We start from the raw sequence: 8,070 nt of genomic DNA on the forward strand, positions 1-8,070 counted from the left end.
TTAACATGGGCAGCCCATGACATGTTTCAACTTTTTTTGGATCCAGCAGGTATCAAGCGGCCTCTGGGCCTCCCAGCCTAGCTTGTCTATAACATCAGCAGCACAAGTTATGTTTGATTTTTCAAGACAACGCACAACTCAGTTCTATTTTTCTATAAGAATGGAAAACTGAAGTTATGTTTTCCCATCTATAATAGTATACTAGTGGACCCGTTGTGCCAAATGGTGCAGAGGCACGCTAAAGCCATGCCCGCGATGAGAAAAAACTCTATAGTTTAATCCCCTCTAATAGGAAACACGGTGTATTGTTGTGTACAATGATATGAATATACACATTTTAACTTAATATTATAGTCTTATTTAAAACAAAATATGTGCATGGGCAAGCACGTATGAAAATAAATGAAAAAATGGCGTGTTCTGGTGTACAATGAGACATATATACACACACATTCTTATTTGGTGGTATGAAGTCCCATGTTAAATAATATTTCCGGCCGCCGTCGTCGATCCCATGCTCCCTGACCGGTGCTCGGTGTTAGGCAGCGGGGAAGTGGAAGAAGAAGGATCCTAGAGTGGATCGAGATTGTCAGGTACCACCAGGTCGCAGCTGACCTCGCCGGCGGGGAAGTGGAAGAAGAAGGATCCAAGAGTGGATCTAGCCGCCACCAACCACTAGGTCGCACCCTGGCAAGCTACAACTGGCAAAGCAGATACAAAGGTTGTATCTAATGATGATAAAAATAAGGTTCAGCCTATAAAATTTGGCTAGCCACAAGTATGTTTATAAGAACATACTTTGATTGTATGCAACACCAACAGGATAAGATTATCATGAAATAATATAATATCTGGGACACAAAAAGGTCGTTCCTAGATGTTCCGGACAATGTAATACTCCCTCCGTTCCTAAATATAAGTCTTTTTAGACACAAATGGAATAAAACATACAGATGTATGTAAACATATTTTAGAGTGTAGATTCAGTCATTTTACTCCGTATGTAGTCACTTGGTGGAATATCTAGAAAGACTTATATTTGGGAAGGAGGGAGTAGTTGGAAACGACAAACTGAGAACCACACTACAATATAAACTGGTTATCTTTTTTGCTAAGGTAAAAATAGACATGACATTAGAAACCAAACTGGATGTTCTATTTCTATGTAGTGATCATGGGAGAGGTCCTAGCTCAGAAGCAACACCACATGCCCACATCGAATTGATGAGCAACCTGGTCCAGTATGTACATGGAACAAAAATATTACTTATTTTACTTCAGGTATGCACCCCAAGTAGCAACAAAAACATTATTGAACTGCAAGGAGCACAAGATGATATCTACAAAACCATTCCAGAAATAAGTGACTAAGTGAAAAAACAAAAAAGAAGTGAATGAGGGAAGTAAGAAATCCCAATTGAGACAGAGAAGGAGAGGCTTGCGTCAGGGCTGTGCCTGAGCCTCCAAGAACTAGGAGAAGAGCATCCTTCCATTCTGCTGGTTCACGATGACATGCCCAGAGAACCGAGAGACATGCGACCTCCTTGGCTGACCAGGGAGAAATACCACCCTATCAGCTTCCTACTCGCTGTAACCGACTAAGTAGCAGCGCCAACCCTGGCAGACAAAGACGATGCGTGCCTGGACACACGTCACTAAGGCAACAAGCACACATACAACAAGAACCTGTAGCAAGCAAGTGCGGGAGACATGAGGAGAGTTGAGACCCGAAAGAAATTACCATGCTGGCAACTGGATTTCCAAGCAAAAGCGACTCGAGGCAGTGGCAGCGGCAAATCCAGGTAGCAGCTGCACGAGCACGTGAGCGTCACAATATGCATTTCATACGTTGGCAATGGAAGCGAACAACATATTCATACGTACCTGCATTTCTTTATCAGCACTACACATGTCCAGATTTTTTCCAAAATGAGTGTTCAGTAAGCTACCACCTTCAGCCTCCTAATTTATCATAGAGCAGTATTTGTTAGTTCTGAGAAACCAGGAAAAGCAAAGAAACATTAGGCACATTTGAATAAACATGTCAACAAAATGAGCGATATAGATGGAAAAACAGCAAAACAAAATTCAGTAAAAAGAAACGCTGCTATAGTCCTTCAATATGTATTTCTAAAACTAATATATCATCCTGATAACGCGTTTATTTTCTATCCAAGGCTTGACTATAGCATAAAATTACACCATGGTAAATTTTGAGAAAGTCCAAGCTTCAGTTTCAGACTTTAATCACTTGGTCACAAATATCAGGAAAAGGAAAGACAACGGCCAGCAGTCACGAGATGAATTGTGCCTGCCGGTTCAGAAACACCCATACACCTAAACGGAGGAACTTACTTCGTGTGCCTGCGCCGATGGTGCAACTTTACCGGTGCCAATGGCCCACACTGGTTTGTGCGCGACGACCACATTGGCCTGGTCCTCGATCTTGTCTGCAAATAAAACAATCATCTCAGCCTACACCTTTCAGGTGACAAGATATTCTATACAAAGTCTGCAATGGGCGCTGAAAACAGGAAGGGAAAGCAAAACATGTGGATTTATCTAATAATCAACAATAAATGAGAGAAATTTGTGATGGAATTGATCAAACAAAATAGCAATGCCAAATTGCTCATACTGGAAGTTACTTCGAGTTTGTTCCTTCACATTAGTGTTAAAGTATGTCAAGATTTAACCGACATGAAGTAAAATTGTTAGTGAAGATAAAAGCTGATGAATGAACGAAGGTAGATAGCTTTGGCAAGCATAAACTTCCTTACCAGGAAATTAAACCCGCAATACTTAGACCATTCACCAAAAACAGCAAGATCAATGCTTAGAGAATTCAAGAGAATATAAACACAATGATACAAACAATTTAAAGCAAATTTGTGTATATTCACAAACTAAAAGTTAGTACCAGCAATTGCTTTTGTCTGTACAGCGACAACTTCCATGGTTGATCCAGCTTCTCGCTGCTCGAGAGTCTCAGCAACACATATATGCAACTTTTTGTGTAACAAACTGCCATTCATGAAAGGGCAGACGATGATTAGCCCTGACAACTCATTAAATATCAGGTCATTGCAATTACTTTATAATACAAAATTAACTGCAATGAATTATCTACCAAATATATTGCAGGAAATTCCCATCACAGTGATTTTTCCACAATTTATTCTAGACAGTTCATTAATAGCAAGATCTTGTCCCTGCCAAGCAAAATAAAAATATACTCTTCAGTTCATAAGTACATGAACAACTAAGTCAGCTACTACTCAAATGAACTAAAAGGACTGAAATCAATAGGTTGGATTGCTCATTTGAAGAATTTTTTTAACAAACACTTTGGATGGTTCAGGTGGATCTGAAACGGCCCTTGTTCTCACCTCCTCCTGCAGTCCTGCTCCAACCCCTCGGGCAAGACATCGCACTTTATCCTACACGTGATTGTCACCCTATGGAAGTAGGCGCTTCTTGAAATGCGCTAACCTTCAGTCGTTGCCATGCTTTCTGATGGGCTTCAGAGGTCGTCTACACAAAGCAAGCACCTCCAAAGCATCAGTGGTAGGTTCACGGAGGAAAATAGAAATGATCTGAAGTCCATAGTCAACAACACATACCTCTTTGACCGCAAAATCTTCCAAGACCATACAAAGGAACCCACTCCAGTACAAGCTTTCTTTCCATAGCTACTGATGTGTGCAGACGAGCCTGAAAGAAGGGTCAAACAAGATAAATCAGCCAACCATTACAGTTCTAAGGTAGCAGCGGGATTAAACTAATGTAGCATCTAGCTATAAAGAAAGGGAACAAATCTCAACCAACAGATAAAAGCAGCAACCTGGGACACTCAAGTAAGGGCCAAATTCTAGAATGAATAATTGAGAAATAGCAAAATCCATGAATTAATATCATTTGAAGCATGGGCCCTAGCAATGCTTTAGAACATTATATCCTTTACCCTTGTGGTTAAAATGAAAGACTGAGTAAAATGAAGTATCAACATATGATCTGAAACAAGAAAATAGCAGATGCAATTGTTTGCAAGATTATAATCACCTTCGTATGAAACAAGAAAATTTTGATAAGAGGCATACCTTGCAAAAACTTGGGATGAGTCGGGTGGATCTGAAATAATGTTTATCCAATTATCCTCACCTCCTCACATAACCTTTTTCAGATGCATATAGCAGAATCACCAATGGAAGAAAATTTATACTCAGAAATTCAAATGAGCATGCATTTGCAACATTTGAACAGAGTCCATAAACTCATAATTAGTAGTTATATAACTGAACATCTGTAAATTGGATTATCTAAACTGAACAATGATTTTTATTGAACATAAACTGTTTTACCTGCAGCTAAAAAAGATGAAAACCCTCTTGTTGTTCTCTTTTATATCATAAAATCCTTCCACCTGACAAGGGACAAACAATGTTTCTTTCATTAATAACAATGAGACAATTCAATCTATTATTTAGCAGGATAAAAGAGATGCCACAAGATGCCAGGCTTTCTAGAGTATAAATATCACATAAAGAGATAAAAACCTAGAAGAGCAAGGGAAATAGTTGTTCTTACCAAAGCATTTTAGCTTGACTATGGCTCATTTTAGTTTTGCATAAAGCAGACAATTAACCCAAATACGTTATGAGGCGTGAAGGGGAGAGAAGGATTGAGAGAAGCTCACCTTGACATCATCATCCCTCCATGGGAGTGCCGCTCTGAGCTCCTCCCGTGCACACCATCTTTAACCGCCGGGACCTCCCCTTCCCTGCAAATCCATGATGCTGTTGCTCCTTGTCCCCATCGTCAGCCTCTCCTCCACCCATAAGGCATCCACCGCCTGGGTCTCTAGCCTCTCTACTCCACCCACACCGCTGGCCTCTTGCCCCCTATTCCTCCACCCCTAATGTGAAAACCTGGCTAGCGATGGGGACAAAGAGCAACAACGCCTTGGATTAGTATTTATAGTCATGCAACCAAAGAATTACTAACTTCTCGTATTGTACTCCTCATGGCCTTCTCCAAGGAGGAACCTTGTAGCTTCATCAAGTGAGCTCAGGCTAACCTGCTGGATTACAGATTTCATACCAATCAATGAAAATTCCACAAACCATAAATCTTTAGAACAAAAAAAAGGAAATGCAGAATTTTCCACCTCCATGGTGAGGAACAGCTTGGCAAAATTCTGTGTGAGCAACCCAAGAGACTTCTTCCTCATACGATATGAAAATGTGACAACCAAAATTACAAGTCTGGCATGAAAAATGAGAATAAAACCATATAGCAAGCCAGCATTAGAGCAAATAAGCAGTCATACCAGATCTAAGCCGACATGGAGGTGCATCGGGTTATGCTTACTACAGGATACACGCGACAAGGGATAAATTCGAGGGACTGCATCACCACTCATGGGGACAATCCATTGCGGCTGGACATCGAGGTCAGCAAGCGATCATGTTTTGTGCGGCAGCCACAAGCATCTGGCCGTCGATCTCCTCCTCATGCCACCATAATCATTGGAGAAAACCCTCATCTTCACCTGAGAGCAAGGTGACACATCAACTACTGTAACTATCTCTTATTGACAGGAAGGGAGAAGAACCTCACCCAGCAGTAGAGCATGGACAAGGAAGGCGGTGACCAAAGGGATGACCTATTCAACCCCGCGGCGTTGTCCTCTTCCTTGGCCACACGATGAACACAGGAAGACCCTCTTCAATCCTCGCGTCCTCACCCTCGTCCTCGGCCAGCCCTCCTGGCTTCCAGCCGCTGTCGTCGATCCCATGCTCCCTGGTCCATGCTCAGTGGTAGGCAACAGGGAAGTGAACAAAGAAGAGTCCAGGAGTGGATTGAGCTGCCACCAACCTCCAGATCGCATCTGACCTCGCCGCCGTAGGCCGGCGCCGGCCAGTGACCCTCTCCTATCCACCACTGGGACTCCCTCTCTTCTTTCCTCTCTCATTCTCCCACCTATCCTTTCTTCTCTGCCTCTCTCCCATCTTCTCTCTCCTACAGGGACCGATCCATGTCGTCGCCCTCTCCTTGCAGGTTGCCGCCGCCGCCGGAGAGGCCCGCCTATGTGGCCGCTGATATGTCTCCGTCATATCTACTTTTTCAAACACTTTTGCCATTGTTTTGGACTCTAACTTGCATGATTTGAATGGAACTAACCCGAACTGACGCAGTTTTCAGCAGAATTGCCATGGTGTTATTTATGTGCAGAAACAAAAGTTCTCGGAATGACGTGAAACTTCACGGAGATTATTTTAGGAAATAATAAAAAATACTGGCGAAAGAATTAAGGCCAGGGGGGCCACACCCTTTCTAAGAGGGTGGGGGCGCGCCCAGGGGCGCCTGCCCCCTGGGCGCGCCCCCAGCCTCGTGGGCCCCCTGGAGCTCCACCGACCTCAACTCCAACTCCATATATTTGTGTACGGGGAGAAAAAATCAGAAAGAAAGATTCATCGCGTTTTACGATACGGAGCCGCCGCCAAGCCCTAAACTCTCTCGGGAGGGCTGATCTGGAGTCCCTTCAGGGCTCCGGAGAGGGGAATCCGTCGCCGTCGTCATCATCAACCATCCTCCATCACCAATTTCATGATGCTCACCGCCGTGCGTGAGTAATTCCATCGTAGGCTTGCTGGACAGTGATGGGTTGGATGAGATTTATCATGTAATCGAGTTAGTTTTGTTAGGATTTGATCCCTAGTATCCACTATGTTCTGAGATTGATGTTGCTATGACTTTGCTATGCTTAATGCTTGTTACTAGGGCCCGAGTGCCATGATTTCAGATCTGAACCTATTATGTTTTCATGAATATATGTGAGTTCTTGATCCTATCTTGCAAGTCTATAGTCACCTACTATGTGTTATGATCCGGCAACCCCGAAGTGACAATAATTGGGAACTCCCGGTGATGACCATAGTTTGAGGAGTTCATGTATTCACTATGTGTTAATGCTTTGGTCCGGTACTCTATTAAAAGGAGGCCTTAATATCCCTTAGTGTCCATTAGGACCCCGCTGCCACGGGAGGGTAGGACAAAAGATGTCATGCAAGTTCTTTTCCATAAACACGTATGACTATATTCGGAATACATGCCTACATTACATTGATGAATTGGAGCTAGTTCTGTGTCACCCTATGCTATGATTGTTACATGATGAACCGCATCCGGCATAATTCTCCATCACCGATCCAATGCCTACGAGCTTTTCACATATTGTTCTCCGCTTATTTACTTTTCCGTTGCTATTGTTACAATCACTACAAAACCCAAAAATATTACTTTTGCTACCGTTACCGTTACTTCGATACTACTTTGCTACTAAATACTTTGCTGCAAATACTAAGTTATCCAGGTGTGGTTGAATTGACAACTCAACTGCTAATACTTGAGAATATTCTTTGGCTCCCCTTGTGTCGAATCAATAAATTTGGGTTGAATACTCTACCCTCGAAAACTGTTGCGATCCCCTATACTTGTGGGTTATCAGCCGCATGCCTTGGATTAGACGGGAGGAAGAGGAAGAAGCTACCCGGGAGGCTGCTGGGGAGGAGTGAGGGTGTGGCGTCACGACCATTGGGGGCTAGGGTTCGTACGGGAGGAGGGGATTGGGAGCAAGGTGCGTGGAAGGAGTGGTTGTGCGAGGCGGGCGGCAGGGGTTGACCGGGAGGCAGCTCGTCTCACGAGACGGCACGCGGCGCACGGGCACAGGTCACCCAGCGAAATTTAACCCAGCCAATAGGAAGCGACCCTGAACCCACCAGTCATGGACCTAGAAAATCAACCACAAGGTGAAAATCGCACTAAAGATTAGATGGACCTAGCTGCTTGGTTCACCAGATTCAACGCGATCGGACGGCCAAGAACATCCCAATCCGAGGGAGCTCCGTGGAGGAGGGTCGGCTAGCAGTCTTATAGGTTTAGAATATATTTATATTTATATCTTATTTTATTACATATATATAATAGAAACAACATAAGGTTCCGTTAAACCTGTCGTTCGTCCAACCATTTTATAGACCTTCCTACTTCCTTTATTTTTGGTTTTCT

At 43.3% G+C, this 8,070-nt stretch overlaps 1 long non-coding RNA gene across 31 annotated transcripts; it reads right to left on the reverse strand.

Annotated features, from left to right (window-relative positions):
• Nucleotides 1-308: 308 nt before the first annotated feature.
• On the reverse strand, nucleotides 309-6,130 carry LOC123097492 (uncharacterized). 31 transcript variants are annotated; one of them, XR_006447324.1, is made up of 15 exons: nucleotides 5,878-6,130; nucleotides 5,620-5,802; nucleotides 5,330-5,551; nucleotides 5,168-5,218; nucleotides 5,046-5,077; nucleotides 4,697-4,928; nucleotides 4,362-4,423; nucleotides 4,101-4,174; nucleotides 3,624-3,714; nucleotides 3,390-3,534; nucleotides 3,131-3,212; nucleotides 2,921-3,024; nucleotides 2,356-2,450; nucleotides 1,885-1,962; nucleotides 309-1,809 (listed from the first exon to the last, which is right to left on the reverse strand). It is a non-coding gene; the product is annotated as an uncharacterized lncRNA (long non-coding RNA). The 31 variants fall into 31 exon arrangements; XR_006447322.1 differs by having other exon boundaries at nucleotides 4,697-4,932; XR_006447323.1 differs by lacking the exon at nucleotides 5,046-5,077 and adding an exon at nucleotides 5,078-5,080 and having other exon boundaries at nucleotides 4,697-4,932.
• Nucleotides 6,131-8,070: the final 1,940 nt, after the last annotated feature.

This window comes from Triticum aestivum, chromosome 4D (assembly GCF_018294505.1).
Source record: "Triticum aestivum cultivar Chinese Spring chromosome 4D, IWGSC CS RefSeq v2.1, whole genome shotgun sequence".
NCBI lineage: Eukaryota > Viridiplantae > Streptophyta > Magnoliopsida > Poales > Poaceae > Triticum > Triticum aestivum.